The sequence below is a fragment of the Triticum urartu genome, chromosome 1, assembly GCF_003073215.2.
Source record: "Triticum urartu cultivar G1812 chromosome 1, Tu2.1, whole genome shotgun sequence".
In the NCBI taxonomy this organism is placed as follows: Eukaryota; Viridiplantae; Streptophyta; class Magnoliopsida; order Poales; family Poaceae; genus Triticum; species Triticum urartu.
The window spans coordinates 413,289,494-413,305,184 of record NC_053022.1 but is presented as its reverse complement, the minus strand read 5'-3'; positions in this window follow the sequence as shown (position 1 = coordinate 413,305,184).

Here is a 15,691-nt window from a genome sequence, read left to right as displayed (position 1 = left end):
CCTTGCAAGCATTGCAACTAAATGAGTTAGTTGCGGGATGATGTATTACAGAACGAGTAAAGAGACTTGCCGGTAACGAGATTGAACTAGGTATAGGAATACCGACGATCGAATCTCGGGCAAGTAACATACCGATGACAAAGGGAACAACGTATGTTGTTATGCGGTCTGACCGATAAAGATGTTCATAGAATATGTAGGAGCCAATATGGGCATCCAGGTCCCGCTATTGGTTATTGACCGGAGACGTGTCTCGGTCATGTCTACATTGTTCTCGAACCCGTAGGGTCCGCACGCTTAAGGTTACGATGACAGTTATATTATGAGTTTACATGTTTTGATGTACCGAAGGAGTTCGGAGTCCCGGATGAGATCGGGGACATGACGAGGAGTCTCGAAATGGTCGAGACGTAAAGATTCATATATTGGATGATATGGTTAGGCCAAGGGGTCAAGCCCATGAGGCTTTAGGTCAGTGCAAAAGGAGTTTTGCGGAGGCCAGGGGGCCAAACGCCGGAGACCCTGGCGTCTGGCCCTGGGCCAGACGCCAAGGATTGTGGCGTTTGGTCCTGGAGTCCGAGTGGGACTCTTGCCTTTCGGGAAAAACCGACTTTGAGGAGGCTTTTGCTCCAAGTTTCGACCCCGGGGCTCAACATATAAATAGAGCGGCAGGGCTAGCACCGAAGACACAACAAGTTGATCCACGTGATCTATTCCTTAGCCGTGTGCGGTGCCCCCAGCCACCATAATCCTCGATAATACAGTAGCGGAGTTTAGGTGAAGCCCTGCTGCTATAGTACATCAAGATCGTCACCACGCCATCGTGCTGATGGAACTCTTCCCCGACACTTTGCTGGATCGGAGTCCGGGGATCGTCATCGAGCTAAACGTGTGCTCGAACTCGGAGGTGCCGTAGTTTTGGTGCTTGATCGGTCGGATTGGGAAGACGTACGACTACTTCCTCTATGTTGCGTCAACGCTTCCGCAGTCGGTCTGCGTGGGTACGTAGACAACACTCTCCCCTCTCGTTGCTATGCATCACATGATCTTGCGTGTGCGTAGGAAATTTTTTAAAATTACTACGAAACCCAACAGGTACTACCTCATCTACTTCCCATCCCACAATTTAATTACATCCTAATCATGCAATGTATGAGGGTTGATCTAATGCAATAAAACTGGGTAGTAGAAAAGGTATGATCAAAGTGTTACTTGCCTTGCTGATGATCCGCGAAACCTAGAGATTCGAAGTAACAAGCGGCGCACTCCGGGTATTCTATCGCAGACAAACAAACAAGCATACAATAAGTACTCATCTAATGCAAGGGTAAAACTCAAATAAGAGATCTAACCAGAAGGTTCAACTTAAGAACTCCGGTTGGCAAAAAGAATCAAATCGAACAACGCAACGAAAATCAAACGGCGAAAGAAAACAACTTCGTTCGAGTAATCTGGATATAGGGCAAATTTTACAGTAGCAAAATCGTGTTTAAGTTGGTTAAATGGATACAGGGTTTCAAGATGAAACTCCAGGCGCTTGAATCACCTCATTCCGATAAACGAGTGAAAAGTTATACTAAAAAGAAAATCGGATCAGGAATCACGATCAGAAAAATCGCGGATTTAATCCGAGAAAAAGAAAAACGATGAACGCTCGCTAGAACGAACGGACGGACGAACGCTCGCTATTTAAATAAACCGGAAAAACCGATCTATTTAAAAAAACCGAATCTAAAAAACCGTCGGAAAAACCGATGAAAAAACCGATCTAAATTTTTTTCTAAAAAAAACCAATGGCACGGAAGTCGAGGCGGCGGCGAACCTTGGCGGCGGCAGCGGCGCGGGGCGGCGGCGGTGGCGCGTGGTGCGGGGCGGGCGGCTGGGGTGGCTAGGGTTCTCCAGGGGGGGCTCGGCCGGCTTTTAAAGCCTGCCGGGCCAGAGTCCTATCCGGACACGGCCCGGTTAGGTCGGTTCACTTTTTTTTAATTATTCCACTCGGAAGAAAAATAAAAAGAAATACTAAACGGACTCCAAAAATTCCGAAATAAATTTTCACGGGCTTCTAAAATCAAGCAGCACAAGGTGAACATTTATTTGGGACCTAAATGCAATTTTGAAAAACGCACATTTTTCCTAAATTCAAATAAAACACCGAAAAACTCCGAAATAAAATCTTATTTGATTTTATTATTAAATCCTCAATATTTCTTTATTTTGGGAAAGTCATTTTATTCCCTCTATCATATTTTTGTAATAGAAATAATTGATGATAAAATAAATAAAATCAAATGATCCTATTGTAAAAATTTGAGAGAACTCAAATATGAAAATAACGAAATCCCTTACTCTCTCCGTGGGTCCTTGAGTTGCATAGAATTTCTAGTATCAAAACCAAAAGCAAAATAAAATATGATATGCAATGATGATCTAATGTATAACATTCCAAATTGAAAATTTGGGATGTTACAAACCTACCCCCCTTAAGATGAATCTCGCCCTCGAGATTCGGGTTGGCTAGAAAATAGGTGAGGGTGGTCCTTGAGCAAATCTTCCTCTCGTTCCCAGGTGGCTTCATCTTCCATGTGGTGGCTCCACTGAACTTTGCAAAACTTGATAACCTTGCTGCGAGTGACTCGACTGGCAAACTCGAGAATCTTAATTGGTTTCTCCTCGTAGGTCAAATCGTTATCCAACTGAATAGTTTCCAAAGGCACTGTATCTCTCAACGGTATGTCAGCCATCTCCGCGTGACATTTCTTTAACTGAGAAACATGGAACACATCATGAACTCCTGACAATCCTTCAGGCAATTCCAACTTGTAGGCTACTTCTCCCATATGCTCCAAAACTCGATATGGTCCTACAAATCGTGGCGCTAACTTCCCTTTAACTCCAAAATGCTTTGTTCCCCGAAGTGGAGATACTCAAAGATAAGCTCTATCTCCAACTTCGTAAACTGTCTCCTTACGTTTAGAATCTGCATAACTCTTCTGCCTGGACTGGGCTACCTTGAGCCTATCGCGAATCAACTTCACCTTTTGTTCAGGCTCTTTAATCAAGTCAGGTCCAAACAACTGGTGGTCTCCAACTTCGTCCCATGACAACGGTGTCCTGCACCTCCTTCCATACAAGGCTTCGAAAGGGGCCATCTTTAAAATGGTTTGGTAACTGTTGTTGTAAGAGAACTCTGCATATGGAAAATTATCGTCCCAACTAGATCCATAATCTAGCGCACAAGCTCTCAGCATATCCTCCAAAATCTGATTTACTCTCTCGGTCTGTCCATCTGTATGTGGATGAAAAGCTGTACTGAATTCTAGCCTGGTACCCAAAGTTTCGTGCAACTGCTTCCAGAACCTTGAGGTAAACTGGGTTCCTCTATCTGATACGATACTCCTTGGAACTCCATGCAGACATACGATCCTGGTCATGTATATCTTTGCCAACTTAGCACTGGTGTAAGTGGTCTTTACTAGGATGAAATGAGCTAATTTTGTCAATCGATCAACTACAACCCAAATCGAGTCATAGCCTACACGAGTCCTGGGTAATCCCGTGATAAAATCCATGCCTATCTTATCCCACTTCCATTCGGGTATCGGCAATGGTTGTAACCATCCTGCTGGCTTCTGATGCTCTTCCTTTACTCTCTGACATACATCACAAACTGCTACATACTCCGCAATATCCTTCTTCATTCTGGTCCACCAGAAAATATCCTTCAAATGCAAATACATCTTGGTATTTCCTGGGTGAATCGAATACGGTCAATCATGTGCCTCTTGCAAAATCAACTTCCTGATCTCCGGGTCATTGGGCACGTAAACACGGTCTTCAAACCATAGGGTGTCGTGCTCGTCCTCACGAAATCCTTTAGCTTTTCCTTTGCTCAGTTTCTCCCTTATAGCGGCAATCTCTTTGTCAGTTTTCTTAGCTTCCCTGATTTTATCCATCAAAGTTGACTGAATCTCCAATGCTGCTACATAGCCTCTCGGAACTATTTCCAAACATAGTTCACGAAGATTATCTGCTAACTCCTTGGGTATTTCTCCCGTCATTAACGTATTGACATGGCTCTTACGGCTTAATGCGTCAGCTACTACATTAGCCTTTCCGGGGTGATAATGCAATTTCATATCATAATCCTTGATAAGCTCCAACCATCTCCTTTGTCTAAGATTCAACTCCTTCTGTGTGAAAATGTACTTCAAACTCTTATGATCCGTGTACACCTCACAATGATTTCCAATGAGGAAATGTCTCCATGTTTTCAATGCATGCACTACGGCTGCTAACTCCAAATCATGCGTGGCATAATTCAACTCATGGGGCTTCAGTTGTCTTGAGGCATATGAAACAACTCTCCCTTCCTGCATAAGCACTGCTCCAAGTCCTCAACGTGAAGCGTCGCAATACACCTCATAATCTTTGGTCTGGTCTGGCAAAATCAACACTGGTGAGGTAACCAAACGTTTCTTCAACTCCTGGAAACTAGCCTCACATTCCTCCGTCCATATGAACTTGGTATCTTTCTTCAACAACTCGGTCATAGGCTTCGCAATCTTTGAGAAATTCTCAATAAATCTCCGGTAGTATCCTGCGAGTCCAAGAAAACTCCGGATCTCTCCAACTGTTGTCGGTGCTTCCCATTTAGTCACGGTATAAACTTTAGTGGGATCTACTGCTATTCCTTCTCCGGATATAACATGTCCGAGAAATCCTACTTCCTTTAACCAAAACTCACATTTGCTGAACTTGGCATATAATTGATGTTCTCTGAGCTTTCCAAGTACCAAACGCAAATGCTCCTTATGCTCCTCTTCATTCTTCGAATAAACCAGGATATCATCAATGAACACTACGACGAACTTATCCAGAAACTCCATAAACACTTTGTTCATCATGTTCATAAAATAGGCAGGTGCGTTAGTTAGACCAAATGACATAACGGTATACTCGTACAGCCCATACCTGGTGGTAAAAGCTGTCTTCGGAATATCCTGTTCTCGAATCTTCAACTGGTGGTATCCTGATCGCAGATAGATCTTGGAAAATACCTTAGGTCCTTGCAATCGATCAAACAGATCATTGATCATTGGTAGTGGGTACTTGTTCTTGATCGTTACTTCGTTCAATCCTCGATAATCAACAACCATCCTTAACGATCCATCCTTCTTCTCCACTAGAAGTACTGGTGATCCCCAAGGCGAAGAACTTGGGCGAATATATCCCTTATCCAGTAACTCCTTAATCTGCTTCTTAATTTCCACCAAATCCTTTGCTGGCATCCTATATGGTCTCTTTCATATTAGCCCTGTCCCTGGCAATATAGCTCAATCAAAAACTCGAAATCTCTATCCGGTGGCATGCCTGGCAACTCCTCTGGAAATACTTCAGGGAAATCCCTTACCACTGGTACTTCCTCCTGCACAACTCCTATTAAGCAATTTACTTGAGTCCTCTTCGGCACATGTCGGGATACATACTTCATCCTTCTCCCTTCTGGTATGGTAAGCAAAATTGACTTACTAGCGCATTCAATATTCCCTTCATACTTTGATAACCAATCCATGCCTAATATCACATCCAATCCTTGAGATTCCAATACTATTAGGTCTGAGGGAAAAACATAGTTACCAATCCTTAATGGTAACCGATCACACCATAGACTAGCCACATACTCTGCTCCAGGCGAGGTTACTAACATGGGTGACCTAAGGGCTTGGGTTGATAGGTTGTACTTATCCACAAATCCCCTTGAGATGTATGAATGCGATGCACCAGTATCAAAAAGAATGAGTGTAGTAAATGACTTAACCAAAAACTTACCTATTACTGCATCGGGCTGAGCTTCAACCTCCTCAACGCTAACGTGGTTCACCTATCCCTTGTTGAAAGGGTTCGGCTTCTTCCCAGAACTTCCATTGCCATTTTGGCCTTCATGACATTCATTTGCATAATGTCCGGTCTTTAAACACTTAAAGCAAGTGACTTGGCTCAGGTCCTTCTTGGCTGGGGTTGATGCGTTGGTGCGGTTCTGGCCGTTGCTTCCTCCATTCCCATTACCATTATTGGTGCCATTGTGATTGTGCGAGCTACCTCCTCCATGGGTATGCTGAAAATGTCCTCCCGGTCTAGGGGTAAAACGTGGCTTCTGCTGAGCTCCTGAATTGTATTTCCCTTGTCCATACTTCCTCTTGCGATTCTCAATTTGCTACTGCTTCCCTTCAATCATAAGAGCACGATCTACCAACTCCTGGTAGTTGTTTAAGGTTGCTACCATCAACTGCATGCTCAACTCATCATTTAGTCCTTCCAGAAACTTCTCCTGCTTAGCTGCATCCGTAGCGACGTCATCTGGGGCATAACGTGCTAACTTACTATAGTCCTCCACATACTGGCCAACTGTCCGTCCTCCTTGGTGTAAGTTGCAAAACTCACGCTTCTTCATGGCCATAGCTCCTGCTGAAACATGTGCAGTACGGAAAGCCTGCTGAAACTGGTCCCATGTGACAGTGTCGACTGGGAAAGTGGCTGTGAAATTCTCCCACCATGATGCTGCGGGTCCTTCTAACTGATGTGCGGCAAACTTCACCTTCTCTGCATCTGTGCATCCTGCCGTGGTCAACTCCCTAGCGGTCTTGCGGAGCCAATCATCTGCTACTATCGGCTCGATGCTACTGGAAAACACCGACGGATTAAGCCTAAGAAAAGGGGCTAAGTGATCAACAGGTGGTGGTGGTGGGGGGTTGTTGTTGTTGTTCCCTTGATTCTGATTCTGGACTAGCAACTGCATCAATGTGTTCTGCTGCTGGATCAACTGGGTGAGCTCCGGTGGAAAGGCAAATCCGGGGTCATGTCTCGGAGGCATCTGAGGGTTTAGAAAAGATAAGATGTAAGAATAGAGGGGGTCTAAAGAGAAAACACTACCCATATGCACATGAGGCAAAATCAAACAATTCACTTCATTCAATCAAACAAGGGCATACAATCGATCTATCTATCGCAAAAGTGCTCGGACTACTATATTTACATGGTGGACTACTACTACTGATGATGTAGTCTTCCGGGCTAATCTCCTTGGGTTCTTCGTCTTCCTCTACTGGCGTAGGGCCTCCCATAAATATTGCATTCTTCTTGATTAGGTCGTCATTCTTCTCCACCAATACTTCAATTTCGTCTTCATAATCTTCACGTGTAGCCTTGAGTTCTTCCTCCAGTTCCTTGATTCTAGTCTTAGCCTTCTTCAGATCTATCATGTCGGCGCACATCTGGTTCTCCTGTCGTCGAATGTGCTGGTTTATCTCCTGGATAAAAGCTGCGATTGATCTATCCTTCCTGGTGCTGATCATCTCCCAGTGCTCATCTCGGCACCCACAAATCTGGTAGATAGTATCCTTGAGAACATTGCGGTAGACTTCTCCAATGCGTCCCATGGCGATGTGAGCTGCCATGCTCTGTCCTAGACTCCAAGTTGGTGCATCAAAAGAAAACTCTATGGGCTCAGTGACTGGCATGAACGTCCTTCCTGGAATTTGAACTTGAATCATCTAGCGCTCTTCTTCAGGTAAAGTGGCGTTGTAGGTTCCGGTGAAGCTTGGTACTCCTATGTTCAGGTATCTAGTGACTTCCTTCAAGTGACGTCCAAAGGGTGTATCTTCATCCGGTTGCGTGAAATTGTTCCTTGCATCCGCCATCCTAAAGAGTAGAAAAGATGAGAGGTCAGAAGAGAAGAGAGTGAATAGTGATCTAGGTCTCTTAGCTTAGTGGTCGTGTCCTACAGTCAGCGTGTGCTCTGATACCATATCTGTAGCGACCAGACCTCAAACAGTCTGATCTCTGTGCTCCGGTGTCATCCCTGGATCAGTAATGCTGACACCACACATTACTCGGAGGATTTATAGCAGAGTAGCAATCACACACTTATTACATCGAGTGTCTCAAAAGAGAACTTATTACAATAAATATGGCTTAAGGCCATCTAATAACGATAACAGCGGAAGGCTTGGAAGATAAGTGAGTCCATCAACTCCAACGGCATCACTGAGTATAGAACCATGACCTAAAACTCCTTAATCGTCGTCTGAAAAGTCTGCAACATTAATGTTGCAGCCCGAAACGGGTCAGCACATGGAATATGCTGGCAATGTAACACATAGAGAGTAATGGAATGAAACAACTATTACTATATGCATATTTGGCTGGTGGAAAGCTCTATGGTTACAATTTTGCGTAAAGCCAATTTTTCCCAACTTCAAAGGAATAAAATTTATTTAACTATCATGGCAGTTGTTAAACATTGAGAATGGTTGACAGCATTCTCAATCCCAATTAAGCATCATCATTAAACATAACCCAACAAAATTAATTTAGAGTAACATGTTGAGGTTCACATGATAATCCAAGTACTAGATACTCAAGATGTCCATAACCGGGGACACGGCTAACCATGATTATTTTATTACAATCTGCAGAGGTTTGCGCACTTTTCCCCACAAGACTCGATCGCCTCCGTTTGGTTTCTCACACTACATGGTGTTTGAGAAGACGGATGACCGAGACATTGTCTTTCAGAAGCGCTAGCACCTTACGCTCGGGTAGACCGTACCACCTACATCCCCTACATATGCTAGTCTACCACTGTAAGAGTTCGCATGACTTAGTCAACTATGCTAGAGCCCATAATAGCTTGTGGCTGCACACGGAAGTTTCTAGTATGAATAGTCTCATGATCCCTTTGGGCCTGGGTGGCGGTCCAAAAGAAAACAGGCAAGTCCTGGAATATCCAGGTGCCTCAATCCACCCAGATGTGTGTTTAAGTTGCCACCTTAGATAAACCATTAATTAACAAACTCACATCTGTCATGGATATCACTCACCCAATCCACGTCTACTAGCATAGCATGGCATAAGCAATCGTAGAAGTAACTCCCAAAGGTTTGATAATAATCAGGTAATAGGTACTACCTCATCTACTTCCCATCCCACAATTTAATTACATCCTAATCATGCAATGTGTGAGGGTTGATCTAATGCAATAAAACTGGGTAGTAGAAAAGGTATGATCAAAGTGTTACTTGCCTTGCTGATGATCCGCGAAACCTAGAGATTCGAAGTAACAAGCGGCGCACTCCGGGTATTCTATCGCAGACAAAAAACAAGCATACAATAAGTACTCATCTAATGCACGGGTAAAACTCAAATAAGAGATCTAACCAGAAGGTTCAACTTAAGAACTCCGGTTGGCAAAAAGAATCAAATTGAACAAAGCAACGAAAATCAAACGGCGAAAGAAAACAACTTCGTTCGAGTAATCTGGATCTAGGGCAAATTTTACAGTAGCAAAATCTTGTTTAAGTTGGTTAAACGGATAGAGGGTTTCGAGATGAAACTCCAGGCGCTTGAATCGCCGGATTCCGATAAACGAGCGAAAAGTTATACTAAAAAGAAAATCGGATCAGGAATCGCGATAAAAAAAATCGCGGATTTAATCCGAGAAAAAGAAAAACGACGAACGCTCGCTAGAACGAATGAAAGGACGAACGCTCGCTATTTAAATAAACCGGAAAAACTGATCTATTTAAAAAAACCAAATCTAAAAAAACCGACGAAAAAACCGATCTTAATTTGTTTTAAAAAAACCTATGGCACAGAAGTCGAGGCGGCGGCGAACCTCGGCGGCAGCGGCATCCGGCGGCGGCGCGTGGGGCGGGGCGGGCGGCTGGGGCGGCTAGGGTTCTCCCAGGGGGGCTGGGCCGGCTTTTAAAGCCTGCCGGGCCAGAGTCCTATCCGGACACGGCCCGGTTAGGTCGGTTCACTTTTTTAATTATTCCGCTCGTAAGAAAAATAAAAAGAAATACTAAATGGACTCCAAAAATTCCGAAATAAATTTTCACGGGAAAATCAAGCCGCACAAGGTGAACATTTATTTGGGACCTAAATGCAATTTTGAAAAACACACATTTTTCCTAAATTCAAATAAAATACCGAAAAACTCTGAAATAAAATCTTATTTGATTTTATTATTAAATCCTCAATATTTCTTTATTTTGGGAAAGTCATTTTATTCCCTCTCTCATATTTTTGTAATAGAAATAATTGATTATAAAATAAATAAAATCAAATGATCCTATTCTCAAAATTTGAGAGAACGGAAATATGAAAATAATGAAATCCCCAACTCTCTCCGTGGGTCCTTGAGTTGCGTAGAATTTCTAGGATCAAAACCAAAAGCAAAATAAAATATGATATGCAATGATGATCTAATGTATAACATTCCAAATTGAAAATTTGGGATGTTACACATCATCTTATGTGAACATCACTCTATGTCTATGGATATCCTTGTTTGTTCCTTGTTGGACTAACCCGTCTAGGTATTGAAAGTGCAACTCACTCCAATGGATTGCTCCAAATGATCTACATCAACATTGAGCATCTACATATTCAACACCTACATGAAGTCATCATCGACAAAACCCAAGGTTAGTTCATCCCTCTTAGGGGGGATATCACATCTAGGGGAGCTTTACTCTAATCAATTGAGCTAAAGCAACTCTAATGGTGTGAACACAACAATGCTTTATGTAAAAGTGGCAACCCCACTTGTTCTTAAACGATGAGTATGACCTACGATCAAATGTTCTCATTTGACTCCTCAGTCAATATACTCATATATAGATGACCTAGTCATCGCCAATTTCTTGATAGATGCTAGAGTGTTTGTGCATGCTTTGCCACATATTATATTTGCCATTTTATTGTGTGAGCATGTTGGTTGCATATTTTACTCATTCGAGGACATCCACTTCTTATTTTGATTGTTTGGCGTTTTTCTCTTTTGACAAGTGGATGGAAAAGAGTGCCTAAGAACCTCCTCTAGCTATCTATGCTTTTCTCTTCTCAAACACTATTCATGCTACATCACAAAGTTTGATCAAGTCAGATTCGAACCACTCTGTGTGAGGATCACTCGGAGTCCCCGATTCGTCATAGACTTAAACTTCCAAAACCTCTTTGTGCATTTCGGTATGGTCGAGTCATCCACTTCAGTCACACCGAGTTCACTAAGTTGATCTAGGTTTTCCATCTCGGTGCCACTGAGTTGTTCCACTCGGTCACACCGGCAGGGTCAGGATATATATACCCACGGGTGAGGTTTTCGAAATTTCTTCAAACTCCGCAGCCCACGCGTGTGTCCTGCTCTACCTCCTCAGGTCTTCGGATCGTCTCCTCGCTGCCGGCGACCTCCCGCCGCTGGTTTCTATCACCGTCAATGGAAATCTGCTCCGCCATTGCCGCCGTAGCGAACCTCCGCCGAACTAGGGTATGGGTTCGACTCTATGTGCTAATTCCTTAACTTTGATTCATAGCACATTACTTTGCCATGATCATGACCACGTATGCAAACAATCCATCCACTGAAAACTTCCTTTAGGTTAGATTGGATTTGAAAATTTAGGGTTAGGTCTCCGTCGGACTCATCTCAGACCGACCAAATTGTAGAAATCGGTATCACCTATTTGGCTTAGGCCATAGCACATGCATTTTCGGTCTGACCGAAAATTGCAAATCGGTGTGACCAAGTTCGATTCTCTATGAAACCCTAGCAGTCTCGGTGCCACCGAACTGTTACTCGGTCTGACCGAGTTCACTAGTTTAGGTTCCAAAAGCTGCTTCGGTATCACCGAGTTTATCAAATCGGTAGCTCCGAAATGCTTTCTGTGGAGAACTAAAACTAAGTTTTTAAGTCATATGTTTTGCAAAAATTCTGTACTTTGTGATGCTCATCCACTCTACCTCATCTACATCTATTCATAGGGTTTGTTGTCAGTGATTGCCAAGATGTCTGACCAAAGTGGTAGTCAGAACAAATCTGAGGAACATGTGCAATTGAGTGAGGGTTCAGATCCCTCAAGCAACTATGATGAGGGCAGTAGAAGCACACCGAGTAACTTGCCCAAGGCATCCACTAGAGCAAGGAAGAAGAAAACCTCAGACTCTGAGGATGAAGATTATGTGGCTATTGAGGATGAGGCCACCTCAAAGAAGAAAGTGCTGAAGAAGGAGTATGGGTCAGCTGCTACAACAAAGCCATGGATGCACAAGAAGGCACCTGCCAAGAGAATGCCAACATCCAAGCCTAGGAATGTAGGCTTGGAAGAAACTATGGAGTTCACTCTTGAACCCAAAGAGGCTGGACAAGGCAAGAAGAGAAAGGAGAGAGTCAAGAAGACCACTTCTAGAGTTCTAGGGAGATCATCCATGTTTAAGGATCCAGCAGAAGAAGAGGAAGAGGAAGAGGATGCTCCAGCACCCAAAGCTCAGAAGCTAATGGGAGATGCTATTAAGTCAGGGGCTACAACATCAAATCCCAAGTCTGCTCCCAAAGCTCAAGCTCAGAAGTCAAAGCCCAAGAGGAACTAGAAGTATTCCTCCTGAAGAGAAGAACACAGGCCCCAATGCCTCAAGCTGAAGAAGAGGATGATGAGTCTCTTGTTTTCAGGAAATTGAAACCCAAGATCCCAGACCACAACGATGCTCATTGCTACCTCTTGAGCACTGTGTTGGATTTCCTTGAAGAGGAAAGGATGATGTAGCAAAGTAGCGTAAGTATTTCCCTCAGTTTTTGAGAACCAAGGTATCAATCCAGTAGGAGGCTGCGCGCGCGTCCCTAGTATCTGTACAAAACAAATAACTCCTCGCAACCAACGCGATAAGGGGTTGTCAATCCCTTCGCGGTCACTTACGAGAGTGAGATCTGATAGATATGATAAGATAATATTTTTGGTATTTTTATGATAAAGATGCAAAGTAAAAAAGGAAATAACTAAGTATTGGAAGATTAATATGATGAAGATAGACCCGGGGGCCATAGGTTTCACTAGTGGCTTCTCTCAAGAGCATAAGTATTTTACGGTGGGTGAACGAATTACTATTGAGCAATTGACAGAATTGAGCATAGTTATGAGAATATCTAGGTATGATCATGTATATAGGCATCACGTCCGAGACAAGTAGACCGACTCCTGCCTGCATCTACTACTATTACTCCACTCATCGACCGCTATCCAGCGTGCATCTAGAGTATTAAGTTCATGAAAACAGAGTAACGCCTTAAGCAAGATGACATGATGTAGTGGGATAAATTCATGCAATATGATAAAAAAACCCATCTTATTATCCTCGATGGTAACAATACAATACGTGCCTTGCTGCCCCTACTGTCACTGGGAAAGGACACCGCAAGATTGAACCCAAAGCTAAGCACTTCTCCCATTGCAAGAAAGATCAATCTAGTAGGCCAAAACAAACTAATAATTCAAAGAGACTTGCAAAGATAACCAATCATACATAAAAGAATTCAGAGAAGATTCAAATATTGTTCATAGATAATCTTGATCATAAACCCACAATACATTGGTCTCAACAAATACACCGCAAAAACAAGATTACATCGAATAGATTTCGACAAGAGAGGGGAAGAACATTGTATTGCGATCCAAAAAGAGAGAAGAAGCCATCTAGCTAATAACTATGGACCCGAAGGTCTGAGATAAACTACTCACACTTCATCGGAGAGGCTATGGTGTTGATGTAGAAGCCCACTGTGATGGATGCCTCCTCCGGCGGAGCTCCGGAGCAGCCCCCAAGATGGGATCTCGTGGATACAGAAAGTTACGGTGGTGGAATTAGGGTTTTGGCTCCGTATCTAATCATTTGAGGGTACGTAGGTATATATAGGAGGAAGGAGTACGTCGATGGAGCAACAGGGGGCCCACGAGAGTGGAGGGCGCGCTTGGTGGAGTAGGTGCGCCCCCCTACCTCGTGGCTTCCTCCTTTGTTTCTTGACGTAGGGTCCAAGTCTCCTGGATCATGTTCGGTGAGAAAATCACGTTCCCGAAGGTTTCATTCCGTTTGGACTCCGTTTGATATTCCTTTTCTTCGAAACCATAAAATAAGCAAAAAAACAGCAATTCTGGGCTGGGCCTCCGGTTAATAGGTTAGTCCCAAAATAATATAAAAGTGGATAATAAAGCCCAATAATGTCCAAAACAGTAGATAATATAGCATGGAGCAATCAAAAATTATAGATACGTTGGAGACGTATCAAGCATCCGCAAGCTTAATTCATGCTCGTCCTCGAGTAGGTAAATGGTAAAAACAGAATTTTTGATGTGGAATGCTACTTGGCATAATTTTAATGTAATTCTTCTTAATTGTGGTATGAATATTCAGATCTGAAAGATTCAAGATAAAAGTTCATATTGACATAAAAATAATAATACTTCAAGCATACTAACTAAGCAATTATGTCTTCTCAAAATAACATGGCCAAAGAAAGTTCATCCCTACAAAATCATATAGTTTAGTCATGCTCCATTTTCATCACACAAGAATGCTCTCATCATGCACAACCCTGATGAGAAGCCAAGTAATTGTGTCATACTTTAGTAATCTCAAACCTATAAACTTTCACGCAATATATGAGCGCGAGCCATGGACATAGCACTATGGGTGGAATAGAATATGATGATGGGGGTTATGTGGAGAAGACAAAAAAGGAGAAAGTCTCACATCAACAAGGCTAATCAATGGGCTATGGAGATGCCCATCGATTGATGTTAATGCAAGGAATAGGGATTGCCATGCAACGGATGCACTAGAGCTATAAATGTATGAAAGCTCAACAAAAGAAACTAAGTGGGTGTGCATCCAACTTGCTTGCTCACGAAGACCTAGGGCACTTGAGGAGGCCCATTGTTGGAATATACAAGCCAAGTTCTATAATGAAAAATTCCCACTAGTATATGAAAGTGACAAAACAAAAGACTCTCTATCATGAAGATTATGGTGCTACTTTGAAGCACAAGTGTGGCAAAGGATAGTAGCATTGTCCCTTCTCTCTTTTTCTCTCATTTTTTGGGCCTTCTCTTTTTTATGGCCTTTCTCTTTTTTTCATTCCTCACTTGGGACAATGCTCTAGAAAATGATGATCATCACACTTCTATTTATTTACAACTCAATGATTACAACTCGATGCTAGAACAAAAGATGACTCTATATGAATGCTTCCGGCGGTGTACTGGGATATGCAATGAATCAAGAGTGACATGTATGAAAGAATTATGAATGGTGGCTTTGCCACAAATACTATGTCAACTACATGATCATGCCAAGCAATATGACAATGATGAATGTGTCATGATAAAAGGAATGGTGGAAAGTTGCATGGCAATATATCTCGGAATGGCTATGGAAATGCCATAATAGGTAGGTATGGTGGCTTTTTTGAGGAAGATATAAGGAGGTTTATGTGTGAAAGAGCGTATCATATCATGGGGTTTGGATGCACCGGCGAAGTTTGCACCAACTCTCAATGTGAGAAAGGGCAATGCACGGTACCGAAGAGGCTAGCAATGATGGAAGGGTAAGAGTGCGTATAATCCATGGACTCAACATTAGTCATAAAGAACTCACATACTTATTGCAAAAATCTACAAGTCATCAAAAACCAAGCACTATGCGCATGCTCCTAGGGGGATAGATTGGTAGGAAAAGACCATCGCTCGTCCCCGACTGCCACTCATAAGGAGGACAATCAAAGAACACCTCATGTTTCAAATTTGATACATAATGTTTACCATACGTGCATGCTACGGGACTTGCAAACTTCAACACAAGCATTTCT